The sequence below is a fragment of the Sinohyriopsis cumingii genome, chromosome 5, assembly GCF_028554795.1.
Source record: "Sinohyriopsis cumingii isolate HCF-2022 chromosome 5, ASM2855479v2, whole genome shotgun sequence".
In the NCBI taxonomy this organism is placed as follows: Eukaryota; Metazoa; Mollusca; class Bivalvia; order Unionida; family Unionidae; genus Sinohyriopsis; species Sinohyriopsis cumingii.
The window spans coordinates 36,037,671-36,055,143 of record NC_142965.1 but is presented as its reverse complement, the minus strand read 5'-3'; the positions used below and the strand labels follow the sequence as shown (position 1 = coordinate 36,055,143).

General features: G+C 35.2%; 1 long non-coding RNA gene across 1 annotated transcript; it reads left to right on the top strand.

Annotated features, from left to right (window-relative positions):
- The first annotated feature begins 1,047 nt into the window (after positions 1 to 1,047).
- On the top strand, positions 1,048 to 14,180 carry LOC149798939 (uncharacterized). Its single transcript, XR_016421044.1, has 2 exons — positions 1,048 to 6,533; positions 6,567 to 14,180. It is a non-coding gene; the product is annotated as an uncharacterized LOC149798939 (long non-coding RNA).
- Positions 14,181 to 17,473: the final 3,293 nt, after the last annotated feature.

Here is a 17,473-nt window from a genome sequence, read left to right as displayed (position 1 = left end):
GGATCCAGCAAGGGATCACGTGTCAGGGATTGATAAAGATAAATGCAATAAACTGACAACGAACAGTGCAAAACTAGTATCTAACTAGCCTGAGTGCTTTTGACTCTTAATGAGTCTTTTTCAAAGGCAAATACAAAACATAGACAAGACAAACAAATAAAACAGAAAAATGGTTATGTTTGCACAACTTTACATGGCTGTTTCTACAGGAATTAAACCTTTAAATTTATTATGTTTCAACTAGTTTACTTCAACTTGTTGCAGATACTGGAAAATATTTGTATTGACCTCGAAATCGATGAGCCATAACGACATCTGTTATTTTATGTAAATTTATGTAAGTGCAAATTATATCCCCAATATTTCATTGTTATGGTAGTAATTATAGGCTATTAAGCAAATTTAGAGAATTATTTAAAGGAAAATGTATCAGCTGCAAAAGATAAATTTATTTGTGCATGGCTGTCTTTTCTAGTCTTCTTGGTTTAAACTGCTTGGCTTCAATGGTCAGAGGCAGCATATCCAGTAAGATTACTTTTCTTTCCTGGTTTCAGAACTCCAGTTGGGGTTGTGAGCAATTGCAATAAGTTATATCACTGAAAGTGTGGCCAGGGGAGGAGAAGTGAGTCTGCGATCGGGCTTCTGTACAGCTTCTTTCTCATCCAATCAGATATATGAAGGATGTTTTTCACGTTTTGTTTGCACCATGTATGTTTAATTTTTTTCGAGTCACTGTGCCAGAAAATGTCATGGTCTCTATCATATGTTGACAGGTTTTGCACCTTTTATCACCACAGGGGCCAGATTGACTAGGATGGTCTTGATTAGTGATTGGCATTAGCTTCGCCCTGACTAGGATGTCCTTGAGGTTTTTTGGTCTCTGCTAGGCTACTACAGGTTTGTTAGTGAGGATTAACTTTAGTGCGTCAGACAATTCCATGATATATATATATATATATATATATATATATATATATATATATATATATATAATGTATATTTTATGATTTTAATGGATAAATATTAAATAGGTAATAGATTCTTGGATTCAGGGTCACAAGTTCAGAAAGGTTTAGGGGTGAATCTTTACTGTTAACATTTGGAAGGCACATGCATTCAGAAAATAAATGTGGTGTACTTTTTAAAACTTTATGAATATTACAAACTTAACTAGAAGGCTGATATTTCTTGATACAAATTGGATTTTCACTCAAAGAATACATGTGAGCCAATGTTAACAGAAAGTTTGAATCATTGTATAGATTAGTATGATGCGCTGAAAAAGTCAGTACAGCTGTATACATTTGTAATATATATGTATATATAAATGCACATATATGCACATATTTATATATAGTCAATAGTTGGTTTTAATTGTGTGACTATGACTTGTAATACAAAAACTTTTATTTTTCCATCCAAGTATTGGCAAAATTTGTTACTTTTGCATAATGACAAATATTTTTTTAAACCAATTGTTGTGTTAAATACAAAATTCTTAGCTCATTTGTTATGCATGTTACTGAATGACCTTTGACCCCTAGTCATCAATTTTTGCATAATAACATGTCTTTACATAATGCAGTGAATATTCTAGTGTGTAGTATTTATTATCTATGCAAACAACACTACCAGTACCTTTAATTACTTCCTTGCAGTTGCAGGTTAAATTGAAATGCTTTATGATTATATTAGCTGCATATTATTTGTACCTTTCCTTACAATAAGGACAAGTGACCTTATGGTATGGTCCATTCTCCATCATCCTTACAACTCAAAAACAGCTTAACCAGTCTGCATATGATTTTACAAGGAGGGTATCAAGGCCTTTCAGATTATGCTGTGTGTGCCAATCCATCATCCCTTATAGACACATTCATTAAAACTGGAAATTCTTTACATTACTTCTAATAAAGAAGCTGAATAAACAGAATTTAACTAACAAAAACATCCTTGCATGAAGATATAAAAAATTTGCTTAACTAAAGTAAAAAATCTGCCATAAAATATGGCCTTTTTTTTACAAAGAAGAACACAACTGTCCAATAAAATTTGACCAAATTTGACAGAAGCATGTTATGTACATGAAGACTTGAATTTGTATACATGTGATGCCAGTCTAAAACTTCAAATTCTTTAAGTGGCTTCTTTGCAAAAACAAACCAATATAATTTAAGAATTTGACAGAAAACATCTTGGTATAAGCCTTTTAACTTCGTAGATTTTATGCTAGAGGCTTGTCCATATTCAAGATTTTATGTTAGAGGCATGTCAGTATTGGAGATTTTATGCTAGAGGCCCAGAAGACCTGTCAGTATTGGAGAATTTATGATAGAGGCATGTCAGTATTGGAGCTTTTATGTTTGCAGCTTGTCAGCATTGGAGACGTTATGCTAGAGGCCTGTCAGTAGTGGAGAGAGGCCTTTTAGTATTGGAGATTTTATGCTACAGGCCTGTCATTATTGGAGAATTTATGTCAGAAGGCCTGTCAGTATTGGAGAATTTATGATAGAGGCCTGTCAGTATTGGAGAATTTATGATAGAAGCCTGTCAGTACTGGAGAATTTATCCTGGAGGCCTGTCAGTATTGGAGAAATGTTGATGTGGCATCAAAATATAGATCAGGATATAAAAATTAGCTAAACCTTGAAACATTGTTTTCATTACAGTCTGCATCATTGGAAGAAGTGTCTACAGAAAATATCCACACTGATCCTGATTATTGGCCACTTGCTCTTGCATTTTGCCATCAGGCAGGTATCAGCCAGATGCACCTGGATGTCATGGTTTTGAATATTAAAGTGTTCAGGTTTAAGATCATCTGTATGTTATTAATTCGTCCTGACCTAGAAATTGGTTAAAAATAGATTCATCATAAATGTGCAAACAATTTTACTTATTTTACTGTTCCAAAAAAAAGCTGTTTTGTTTCCATTTTTCCCCAATGGATTGTATATTATATACTGAGATGTGGGTTTCTTTGGATTAATGGAAGGGAAGTATATGGGGTATATGAAAACAGTATAAACTCTCTTGACCAAACACCTATGTACAGTATAAACTCTCTTGACCAAAGACCTATGTAAAGTGTGAACTCTCTTGACCAAACACCTGTGTACAGTGTAAACTCTTGATCAAACACTTTTTTGACCAAACACATATGTACAGTGTAAGATTTCTTGCCCAGACACCTTATTGTTAGAATAGATTTGGTTTGTTTAATGGCACACCAGCATATGTAAAGCTACACAGGACTGAGTGAGGCATGTAAGTAAAGTTTCTTGTCAGACCACAACACCTGACCATGCTGTTCTGGGCAGGATTCAGACTCATGACATTGGCTTGCCTTGTCAGACCACAACACCTGACCATGCTGTTCTGGGCAGGATTCAGACTCCTGACATTGGCTTGCCTTGTCAGACCACAACACCTGACCTTTCTGTTCTGGGCCAGATTCAGACTCCTGACACTGGCTTGCCTTGTCAGACCACAACACCTGACCTTTCTGTTCTGGGCCAGATTCAGACTCCTGACACTGGCTTGCCTTGTCAGACCACAACACCTGACCTTTCTGTTCTGGGCTGGATTCAGACTCCTGACACTGGCTTGCCTTGTCAGACCACAACACCTGACCTTTCTGTTCTGGGCCGGATTCAGACTCCTGACACTGGCTTGCCTTGTCAGACCACAACACCTGACCTTTCTGTTCTGGACTGGATTAAGACTCCTGACACTGGCTTGCCTTGTCAGACCACAACACCTGACCTTTCTGTTCTGGGCCAGATTCAGACTTTGGACACTGGCTTGCCTTGTCAGACCACAACACTTGACCTTTCTGTTCTGGGCCAAATTCATACTCCTGACACTGGCTTGCCTTGTTAGACCACAACACCTGACCTTACTGTTCAGGGCTGGATTCAGACTTGTGACATTGACTTGCCTTGTCAGACCACAACACCTGACCTTACTGTTCTTGGCCGGATTCAGATTAATGACAGTAGTTTGGATAAGTGCATTTTAAGGGAATTTGCATTGTTGCACTATTGATATCAGTGTACTGTAATCATGTATGAATGGGCGTTCTTTGTATAGATTTTAACAAGAAAATTGAAACAAAGAAAAGACTTTAAAATGATGTTCTTTATAAGCAGGTGCCCTTTACATGTTTTTTTTTTGTTACTAGGACTTGTTTCACTGTAACTCATAAGACACTCGTTAAGCAGTGTAGACCAAGATGTTCAACATCAAAGCTAGGCTTTGTTCAGGATCAAAACATTTACCTGAAAAAATTGGGGGTAAAAATGGAGTATATTCTCTATCAGAGTTCATTGCACCCTGCTCCATTTATTGTTGGTTCTTTTTGCAAGAATAATATAAAGGACAAAATATCTTACATTTACCATTCTTTTGTTTTATTTCACACTTCCCAAGAATATTTAGCATTGCAAATGTTATGTAGACAAGAAAATATCATAAACCAAATGTTAAATATAAAGTGAATCATCCTTGTACATCATTTTGATTTTCTTCAGTGAGACAGGTTTATTTGTATGTACAAAATACAGAAAGAAGCATGTCGGTCTGCATGATATATCTGTGCAAAATGGAACGAAAAATTCTTTGCATGATGGTTGTTTCTTGGCACCATGTTCATAGTATGCCTCAAGTGCATGAGTACCAGGTTCATTTGTATTGTATCATTGGTTGCAACACTTTGCTCTCATTGCCAAACAAAGCAAAGCAATACCTTCAGGCAGAAAAAAATACCCTATTAACAGGCTTAAACTGAATTGCTGATGTGTGTCTAACATCTCTCATTATTTTGTATTGGGCCTACAATACTACAAATTCATAACTGAAGTTACTCAGTCCTAGATATTTGCTTTAGTAAAAGGCAGCTATAGTATAATAAAAACTCTTATTTTTTAAATCCATTATTTTTGAAACATTGAAGATCATGCAGTTACCTTATGCATTCACTTTCTATTTTCACAGAACTAAAATATATCAAAAGAAGTTGATGTAAATAACAGATAATAAATATTTTCATTTTCATGTGGTTATGAATGTATACTGCTATCCTTGTACAAAATTGTTTTGAAGTCATAACTTATAGTGATTTCCATACAATTTTTTAAGTTTTTTATTTTTTTTATTTGCTCTCATTTTAATTATGTTTCATAGTATTTTATTTTTCCTTAGGTTTCTTGCCTTTTTTATTGAGTATCTATATTGTGCATCAGGTATGAATTGAAAACTCATCAGGTATGAATTGAAAACTATTTAGGAAATAAATATATATTACCTGACTTGTTAGATTGTGAAGACTGTTTTACATCATGGAGCCTTGGTTTGATTCAAAATGTTATATCATCCAGATAGGTTTCTCATTAAAGGCTTTCATAATTAATACCCATGAAGTCACTCTTCTGCCATTTTTTGGGTCATCGTTCCAAATAACAAAAGTATGGGAGAAATTAAATTCTGTAAAATCTTTAATGATTTCAAGCAGTGAGTTTGCCTGTTTGTCTAGAGAGGAAGAAAAGCCCATAGTATGAAAAATAAATGATTATTTCTGTAGCCCTATTTATAATCAGAGATCCTGAAATCACCGTATCCATCAGATCAAAGGTTTTTACCAACATATACTCGGAGCAATGAGACATTGGTTGTAGGATATGTCAGATATCATTATATAGAATTGTCTTTGACTTGTTTATCCATTGCACTGTCAAAAAACCACTCCAAAAACAAAGCAAAATTCAAAAGTTGCTAGGTCTACTATAGAGATTGTTTTTTTTTTGTTGGACAGTCAATTAAAGTGTGGCTGATTAAGCTAAATTCAAAGGTAACCAAGCATACTTTACAAGTTTTTTTTCTTTCTCGGACATTCAATGAAGGTATTGCTGACTATGCTTGCTTGCTCTTTGTGTTTTCCCAGTTGTTTTAACACAGAAGCCTCGGAGCACAATACATAAAAGGTGTGAAAGCTTATCTCCTGGACCATGTTTTTACCTTTAGAATAAAATATGTGAAGACTTGGCCCAGATTAAGATAATCCTCCAACACTTATTTGGGGACCTGTTTAAATAAAACTTAATCTGATTTTACCAGAAATATTTGTCAATGAGGCGTTACATATTTTCAGAATAGTAAGTTTGCATAATATAAATTAATAATTATTTATTTTTAAAAAATAGAGTGAAATAAAATACTATTGCTCAGTGAAATTCTATTATATCATTTTTTAAAGGAAACAACAGCTTGCATACATAATTAGTGTGAGAGGAAACCAAGTAGATCTTGGAAGGATGATGCTAATAAGAAAGTGGCACCAAATTTGGAACCAAAGGGACACATTTTCCACTACATTCAGTAATGAGATATATAAGTATTATCTTTTTTGTAATTTTCTATTTTTGAATGTTTTTATATTTCACAATATGGCCACCGTGTTAATTTTGGGGAACACTGAGAGCAAGAGTCATTAGAATTTCAGGATCACTGCTTATAATATGTAACAATGCCACCAGGTCACTGCTTATAATATGTAACAATGCCACCAGGTAACTGCTTATAATATGTAACAATGCCACCAGGTAACTGCTAACAACAACACCAGGTAACTGCATATAATATGTAACAATGCCACCAGGTAACCACTTATAATATGTAACAATGCCACCAGGTAACTGCTAACAACAACACCAGGTAACTGCATATAATATGTAACAATGCCACCAGTTAACCGCTTATAATATGTAACAATGCCACCAGGTAACTGCTTATAATATGTAATAACACCACCAAGTAACGGCAGATGCGAGCAACAAGTTGTGAATATTATCAGTAACAGTGCTGAGGAAGATTTACTAAAAGAATGGCAGATATATTTTTCAAGGAGTGTTAATTATGACTTTACAAGATTACGAGATTTTGTGAAACAGTTCATTAGGTATACATGCTTGGCACATTATTCCTATATATATTGTATGTGGGTTGTTTTTTTTTTTGGTTGGTTGTTTTTTATTTTCTTTATTTGCTTCCTGTTTTTGAATAGAACTTGTTACCTCAGAAATCTTATTACCAGAATGCATTGATGTACATAATATACTTTTCAATAAAAAGCATGCCTGCATGTAAATTAAAATATACTTGTAGGTTCAATCTTGAATTTTATAATTGAAGCTTTCCACATTTGCATTTTGGGATTTTAATTAATTAAGTAAATATTTATTGTACTTCATGTTTTGTTCATCATCATTATTATCACCAGATTATAATTTTATTTTACTTCATTTTGTTTTTCAGTGGTATCTGGATGCCTTTACTTACATCTCATCTTAATTTTTACATTTGACACACATTTTTATTTTGATGCTATAGTACTAGAGATTTGTGTATGCATACATATGAGTCCCTGGTACTGTGGATTTGTGTATGCATATGTGAGTCCCTAGTACATGTACTGTGGATTTGTGTATGCACATGTAAGGGTCCCTAGTGCTGTTGATTTGTTTATGCATATTAATGAGTCCCTAGTACTGTTGATTAGTTTATGCATATGAATGAGTCCATAGTACTGTTGATTTGTTTATGCATATGAATGAATCCCTAGTACTGTGGATTTATGCATGCATATGTACGAGTCCCTAGTACTGTGGATCTGTATATGCATATGTAAGAGTTCCTAGTACTGTGGATTTGTTTATGCATATTAATCAGTCCCTAGTACTGTTGATTTGTTTATGCTTATGAATGAGTCCCTAGTACTGTGGATTTGTGCATGTATATGTATGAGTCCCTAGTACTGTGGATCTGTATATGTATATGTTTGAGTCCCTAGTACTGTGGATCTGTATATCCATATGTATGAGTCCCTAGTACTGTGGATCTGTGTATGCATATGAATGAGTTCCTAGTACTGTGGATTTGTGTATGCATTTGTAAGAGTCCCTAGTACTGTGGATTTCCTATAACAGTAAATAAATAGTTTGAGAAAAAAGTAGTTAATCATGAAAGGATAACACTAACATTAAAGCAGCAGCAAATCCAGAACTGACACATTTTCTGGTACATTTAATGATTTTTTTTTCTTTTTCTTTCTTACCACAACTTGTTATATCTCCATTGGATGTTTTTATATTCACAAATATATGGCCACCACATTCATTTTCAGGAATATATGTGTGTGTGTGTGTGTGTGTCTATATATATATACACACACACAATGCCATTGTATAGGGAAGTGTGGGCAATCAGTTCACAGCATAGGCATTTGTAATTTGTAACAATTCTCATTAATATGCCCAGCATGCTGCTTCATGTACAAGATGTACTGTGTGAGATAATCACGCCGGCCCTCCAGTGAATTTGGATGGTCTTTTCTCTTCAAGTTGACAATACAGCAGACTATTCGCAAGTTTGAAAAATCACTTAACATGACAGTGTGAAATATCTTACAAAAACACTTTTAATTATTTAATTTTTTAAATCCTTAGTCATTAATTTTTTTAAACGTTCTCAATATGTATACCCTGGTAAGAGTCATTTTTATCAGATTATTTAGATGCCTATATGCGTGTGTGCTAATTCTACTGTAAAAAGCTTAAGATATTAGCAGCAATTAAATGAGTGTGTCACTGTTGTTTAAAAATCTTATGTAAATATCGATATTTTTATTCTTTTTTTTTACAGTTTGATATTTTTGTAATATTTTGCATTTTACTTGCATTGTTTGCAGTTTTTGTGTGATCTAACATGTTTTTTTGGTAACTAACTTGTTGCATTATTAATCTCAACCTTTTAATACTGTGCTATATTTTCATGTCAACAACATGTAATATACCCATGTTAGCTTTTGTTTTGCACATTTAACTCTTATCAAAGTTTTCCATCTAAAGATTTAAAAATCATGGTTTTGTACTTTTCTAGAAATTAGCTGTTAAGTGTTTGAAAGTAGATAATCTCCTCACATTGATTACAACTTGGGCAAAACAAAATTACATTAATAAGTAAAGATCAATTTTTTATTTATGTGAACATGTTAAACAAGAAAGATACTTGTGTATGGTACTTCCTTATTACATTGTAATACAGTGTGACTCCACTATAATACAGTAGTTGAGAGCCATAGAACCCCTGTTATAGACTGAACCATGTTCTAAGCAACCAGGTCAGTTAGCCTAAGAAGAATATGCATGTAATCCAAAAAAATTTGCATGGGGGGATAGGTAATAAATGCAGATGGTAAAATATGTGCTTCATTGGCACAGTTACCATCTTAAATCGATACATATTAAATGAGAAATACACCTGTAGTGAAAACAGAGAAGGCATATATAATATTTTACTTTATCTTGAGAACCATGGATTGGTACATATATGTGTATACTGTTTATACTCACCTGCGAATCTCATCACATACATTGAATCCACAATACAAGTAATTCCATCGAAAATATGCACACGCACAGATTTAAAATATTCAGTAATTTTGTCACAGGTCATAAAGGTTTGAATTCAGTGGAAAAACATAGCACAATCACATAATGGATGATGAAGCATGATTATTTTTCTGTACATCCCAAGTCGATAAAAGTTAGTTTGCATTTAAGCTGCTGCTGGTAGCGTTTATAAGCATAAACTTTTTCCATGCACAAAGGAAACTTTCACAGCATAGTAAACATGTTACAGTCATGTTGGAAAACGAAAAAAAATCCCATCAGATTCCATTGCTTTTATTTAAGTTTGGTACTGACTTCCTTTAAAGAAAGGTTCTTTGTTTTTATTGGAGTGTTGTCAGCTTTCTTTGATGAAGGGTGCATGCATTATTGAAGTCACTGCTAAAGGCCAGCTTTGGAGAACCAAACAAATGCCCATTTCTTATTGTGGCGGGAGCATCAAATAATTGTATTGCATGATTGAGACTGGTTTTTTTCTCTCCATTTGCTTAGTACATTTTCACAGCAGTGGGGGCTTCAAAGGTAATCTTTTTTCTTTGAAATTTCAGCAAACTGTTTTATCCGGGTACATTTTAAAAAAAGGAATTGGCTGTCATTTGGTCAATTGTAGTTACTGTTCCTCCCTGCCTATTGAATAGACCAACAACTAAGATGTTTTTTTTTTGTTTTGTGTTTTTTTTTATACATTTGTGGTGCTGCCTTCCATGCATACATCAGAAATTTAACAAAGGGTTAACTGACAATAGAGATGCATGTGTTCTGGTCTGATGACAGGGATTATAGTACAGAAAATGTAACTGTTCTGATAGATTTAATTCTGAGTGAAAAGAAGAGGAATTTTACTTACTATCCACATACAAATGTCAGTCTATGTAAATATATTAATTACTAGCAAGCAACCAAAAATCCAACAAAAGATTGATTACAAGATAATGCCTCATCCATTTGATCTCTTCTACCAGAAATGTCAACAACAACAAAAAGTGGATAGGGGGTGTCCATTTAGTATGTACGCATTGAGTGGGGTAACCCAAATAATGCATATACTTGCATATAGGGGGTTGTATTGATAATGTACGTACACATAGGAAATAGAGGGGGGTGAAACCTCGGTAATAATTTGTCTAATACATAACCTGTTCAACTGGGTTCAGTCGGCATTTGAATTTTAGCGGACAGTATACAAACCTGTTAAAGTTACACAGCTTATTTCTTTGTTACAGCCAGACATTCAACATCAGTGGACTATATGTTTTATTAAACATGTTAATACTATTAATCCGTGATCATTTCTGTAAAAAAAAGTATGTAAGTTTACAGGAAGGATCAAGGGGTCAAGCTCTGCCAGATGTTTCATATGTACTAAATGGAAGGCCCCATATCTCACAGTACTCATGCTAGATGTCAACATAAGCAGATTATGATATAACAATGTACTGTTAAGATGGTTTGACAATATGGAACAATAGATAAATTTCAGTGCATTTTATATCAAGATTTTGGCTTCCTTTCATGGGTCTTCTGAATTTCTCCACTCCAAACCGATGGTTGTATATACAAGTTTAAACAGCCAATAATGTCACCAATAATAATAAAAAATCGGTATATTTGGCTGCCAGTAAGAATTTTTTTTTATCAGTTTGTGATATTGGCTAAGCCCTACGTGATCCCATAATAAACTTTTTACACATTATTTTTTGTACTTTTAAGAGGAAAAAGCTTTTTTCTCATGTACAAGAAAAATGCATTTAAAATTTCTTGTATTATTCATACGCGATCTCTTCCCCAAAATGATAATAAACATTTTACATTTTTATTTTCATACTTTTAAGAAAGAATTTTTATTTTCCTTGTACGAGAAAAATACATGTATATAAAATTTCAGGAGCCACACCACGACCATGTTATATCTAAATTTGTGTTATAACGGACTGTGTTACAGCAGAGTCACACTGTACTCATATACAGTACTTCCTAATTACGGTGTAATATTGGTGTATGGTACTTCCTAATATTACAGTGTATTTACTTAATGTATGGTACTTTAATATTACAGTGTGATACTTGCATACAGTACTTTTTATGGTTATTACAGTGTAATACTTGTGTACATTACTTCCTTATTACAGTGTAATACAGTACTTCCTTGTTACAGTATAGTATTTGTGTATGATACTTCCTTATTACATTGTAATACGTGTACAGGATACTTCATATTACAGTGTTGTACTTGTACATGGTACTTCCTTATTACTGTGTAATACTTGTGTACAGTACTTGTTACATTGTAGTACCTGTGTATGTTATTTCCTTATTACAGTGTATTACAGTGTAATACTTGTGTAGGATGCTTGCATATGAAAGTATATTACTTGTGTATAATACCTCCTGATTATTACATGCCCATTTAATCATGCATGGTTGATCTGGTTGTTCAATCAATGATTCTGTATCACACATCTATAATTTCCATGTTGCACACCCAGCCTGGAACTATTTTAAAACTCCAAATATTCAGTAATAGTCCACTTGTAAAATATTTTGAATGATTTATTGCAAGACATTTTAAATTATTCAGAAGTGTAATTTTAAGAAATGCAGTTATATTAAGTAAAAATGGCCACTTTTAGTGCTAGTGATACTGGGGAGTACCATAAGTACCCAGTAGTGATGAGCACTTTATGGGCATTTCACTGCCAAGAAATTAAAGTTAGTTGAGGTCCACACAGTGTTTTGGACAGAGTGTTTGACAATGGAAAGTGACACCAAACCTGACTCACAGAGAGACACCAATATTTTACTGCTGAAATCTTGTAATGAAAAGTTAAGAAATCCAGATAAAACAAGAAAGACTCTGCCACACTGACACCTGTGTGGAGGGGGGCATGTCAACAGTAAAGGCATGGTTAGAAATACCCCCATGTTTGGAAAAAAACTTTACCCCTGTTTAATTAGACACCTATATTGGTGCCTACCTCGTTACTGTAATGGAACTGGATGCTTTGTACCATGAACCAGATAGCTTAATAGTTACAACACTGCTATAAACAGATAATTAAGGGACAGTAACTACAGCTACAGCATTTGAACTTGGAATGCTAATTGCCACAAAGTGCTGAATTCTGGTAACAGTGACTTTTAAAGCAATGGCTAAGAAAGTGAAAAACAAAAAATTCAGAAACCCTCTCATTTATCTCTTTCTCAGTCAGTATTTATGAGACATTCCACAATGTAAATTCATATAAAATACCAGACTTACACAAAATCCATTTTAGCTTCAGAATTTAAAAAAATTTGGTCTGCTGATTTAAAAAAAAATGCTTAAGAAGCAAGTTTAAGTAGAGGAACTTTCAGGTGTCTATTACTCTAGAAATTTATTTTTTGAAATCTGAGAATAAAACTGACATTTTTAACTTAAAGATATACATAGAGAGTAACAGCCAATTCAACTTTGAGATAAAGTCAGCAGAATTACATCTATTTACAATTTGACTTTTCATCACTTGGGCACATGCAGGAAGGTTTATTTTTTTTAATTACAATTTTAAATTCTTTTGACTGTTCAAGTGGAAAAAAATGAGAAGAAAACAGAACAATAATGTTTAGAATTTTTTTGTTAAAAAATATCCAAAATGAGTATTAAAATTTTAATTAGCAATGCCAGAAAAATACAGAATCTTCATTTATTTTCAAGATATATATATTTAAATTGTTATATTTAAGTTCAGTGCATCAATACTTTCTTGTATTAAATGAAAATATAAAATAGAGAGTTTGAAAGTACTGTAAATTAATGAACTTCCCATATACAATTTATGTATTTAAATTCTATTAGTCTCTGAAATTTGCCTTGAAATTTGCTTGGAAGTAGAGAGTGTGTATTCATTAAGTAGGGTGTTAGAAAAAGGGTCACTTACTGGTCCAAAACCTAAAATCCATCTGAGAAGTAAGGAAACAAATCCACTGGCATATGACCCCAATTTAAATCCATATAAAATTTTTGAAATTCAAAGCTGAAGAATAAATCTCCATATTTCCAATGGTCTGACAGCCTTGACATATTTGTATACTTTATTCAACTCATTTGTTCCACCCACTTTGGACAGAACACATGTAGTTTTATCTATTTACAGTTTAATACTTGTGTACAGTAAGTACTTCCTTAAGACTGTAGTACATGTGTGCATTACTTCCTTATTGCAGTGTAATACTTGTGTTTGTTACTTCCTTATTACAGTGTAATAATTGTGTATGTACTTCTTTATTACACTGTAGTAGTTCTGTATGGTACTTATTACACAGTAGTATGTGTGTATGATATTTTATTATTAAGTACTTATTAAACTGAAATCTCATCAATTAAAACCCTTGAAACTGAAATATTTTAACACATTGGTGGATAAATCATGTAGAGAAATGGGAGGTAAGAGCCTTTCCAAAAGATACATAAAGGCTGCCATCCCAGGCTGTACTAGTTGGTAATAAATCGTCACACTTGGATTTAATTACGAAGTATTCATTTTATTTTTCTGTTTTCTTGTAAAAATCTCCAGGCTTAGGGCACAACTGATACATTAGTACACCTAATCAGTTATAAAGTAACTTGTGCAACTTATTCATCCAGTCAGAAGACACTTCTCAGAATAAATACAAGTGGGAAAGAGGGAGAGTAAAGAAGTTTGATGTCTTGAATAATGAAATAAATTTTAAAATTAATGAAGTTGTTGTAGTTATTTCTTGATTTCTTTATTTCTTTCATGCATATTTGCTGTGAAGAATGTACAATAGTTCTTCTTTAAATATGTTACCTAATCATAATACATAAGGAGGAAATACTACTACCTCACAAATCCAGCCCTCCCAGATAAAATTTTTGAGTTAAAAGTTATCTTCCCACCAAGGTGGCATTGGGGCAGAGGGATCATTCTTGATAAAGAGATTGACTGCAAAACCCATGAATGTCTCAGTTGCTACTTCTGCTCATGCCGAGAAGCACACTCTCAACACGAGAGACCTCGTACCTCATAAAAGCCAGAACCAGCGTTGATGCAGGATGGAGGAGTTCTCACTAAACAGCTTCCAACAGATGCCACCTCTCATTTATCTCAACCCTTTGTCAATAAAAGGGACTCTTTAATCGGTGACTGACTGGAAATCACTGTTTCTATTTCAGGGCGCTTAACAAATTTTTGTCAGCGGCAGACCTCGACACTCTTTGCCAGCTCCATCTCAGGTGACTGTGCTTCCTCTCGGGCTCCTTCACTTCTTGATCTCACTATGTCATGGGAAGACTCAGCCTTAAGAGCTTCCATTGAAGAAGTTTTCCGCCTTTTACCTCCAGATTTCTGCCATTTTCCCACCTTATCAGCCAGGGCTCCAGCATATGTTGATCTTATCACAAAAAAGAAAGAATTCAAATTCAAATTACTTTTGCATTTTGGCAGAATTACAGACGTTTTGAAATGTTTACTTCATCAGTTACAAGACCCCAGCTTCAACCATATCTTTTCCTCACAAAAATGCATTTCATCAAGTTTTCGTCAGTGGTTCTTCTCTTGTGATACACCAATTTTTTCATTTGAAAATCCCAACATTTGACCGGTATATTGCAGCATTTGGGATGACAAAACCATATTCTATTCATATGGCCTGAACATCTTTCAATGACACTCAACAATTGGTCCACATTCTGGTAGCCGTGGGCTTTATGTTAGACTTGGTGTCGATGGCTGTCTTTCACAGGCGGAACAGAGTACTCATCTTTTACTCAGAATTCCACAGCACATGCATGGGAGTCTGTCTCCAAAGTGGCCTGGGACTTGAACAGAGCTGCTCAACATACTTTATCCAATGCTGTCAGAACAGTTGCAAATTTACAATTGGCGGAACGAGATGCACTGCTCTCCACCTTCCTTAAGGATCATCATAAGGCCAAGCTACGATCACAACTGTTATCCCCTAATCTACTTGTTAACGGAGAGATCAACGAAGTATACAAACAAGCTACTAATGAGACGAATTTTCCTGCCCCTCAACTCAGCCTCAACTTGGATACAGGGACGTTTGGAGAAACCAACAAATGGAACCAAGGAACACAACTCGAATCCAGACCTCTGACAAGTTGTCCTATCATAGTTCCACGCGTCGGAAACCACGGTTCTCATTAACCAAAGTGGACAAAGAACAGAGAAGTAGCAATCGCTTACGCCAAAATTTCTCTATATGACCGCCTCTATCACTCACAAAAATGGCATTGTCTCAGCACGGCCTTTCCCACAGATCCCAGTAGAAGGAAGGCGTCAGATCTTTGCCGCCGAATGTGACATTTGCCACGACGATCATTGGACCCTACAAATGGTTGCGGAGGAACTCGGTATCACTTTCAAAACAACTCCTCCTCTGTACATTGTCCCATCAGCTACAAACATTCCAAAAGACCCATTCAAATCCACCATCTTGCAGCAAGAAATAAACGACCTTCTTCAGAAAAGGGCAGTAGAAGTCGTCGAGATATAAATTCCCTGGGTATTTATTCCAGACTTTTCTTGGTCCCAAAGGCAAACGACACTCTGCACCCTGTCACCGACCGAAGTGCTCTCATTCAATTCATTTCAGGCTCCATGGTTCTCAATGGAAACACCACAGAGTAGTTTGAATGCCGTCCTCGCAATCAGCGTGGACTTAAACGACGCATAGCTTCGCGTCCCTATTCACAAGGCTTCCAGAAAGTTACTGCGTTTCGCATACAACGACATCGTTTATGAATTTCAAGCACTCTCGTTATCAGTTCCATGGTCTTCACTTGTCTGATGAACCTTGTTATGGTTTATGTCCGAACCATCTCCAATGCGGCGATATCAAGTTACCTGGACATCCTGCATACACACCAGGTTAGTTATATATTAAAGCATAATATGATAACCCTTATCACACTGCTTACAAATCTGGATTTTTTGTCAGTAAGAACAAATCCATCCTAGTGCCATCTCAACAATTTTGTTTAGGTATAGCATTCAACACACAGGTAAACAGCACGTCTCCAGCAGGAATGGGCATTGAAAATCAGGATCATGGTGACTTCGTTACTCTCGAGGAATTCTCTCCACACAAGAATTTGTTCACCTTCTAGGCGTGCTCAACGGGGCAGACCTTGTCATCCTAGGTATCCTTTATATGCAACAGTTACAAATGATATTCTTATACCATTCGAGGCCAAAAGTTTGCCCACTGGATAATCCTCACCCCATCAGAACCAATATGAGGCACCATCTGCTAACTTGGAGCGACCTAATTTGGCTTACAGCGGGTATACCTATGCAAGTACAACCACCAGAGATCACAGTCTGTCCGGATGCAAGTGCAGACGGCTGAGTGGCACACCTACTACCCTCTTTCCGCGAAGCCAGTGGAGTTTGGTCTCCCCAGGATCAGCATCTACATATCAACATTCTCGAGATGAAAGTAATTTTGAAAGCCTTTCATTGGTTTCAGGAATTTTAACTGTAAAGGGGATCCTCATTCTATCCGACAACTCCATGGTTGTGACTTGCCTCAAACGGCAAGGTGGAACCAAGTCACCACACCTTTGCATACTGGTGTGGGACTTTCTAAAGTGGTGTCAACAACAAATACACGTCATATTCTTGGACCTAAACGTAATAGCATAGTCTTTGTCCCAGAACAAGCAGCTGACACAGACCGAATGGTCTCTTCATCCCTCGATTTTCACTAAGATATGCACCCGATGGGACCGATCATTGAATACCAAGTTGCTACCTTTTGTCTCACCAGTCCCAAAGCCTGGGCAGTGGGTGTACTATCCATAGATTGGAACGGCCTGGATGCATATGCCTACCCTCCAACACTAATGATTCCAAAGATGACTCAAAAAGCAAGGGAATGGAAGTGCCGCCTCATTTTCATTGCACCACTCGCATGGGAAAAATCCTGGAGCAATGACCTCCTCGATCTCAACAAAACAAATTTCTGAAAATAGCGAATTCACCTCA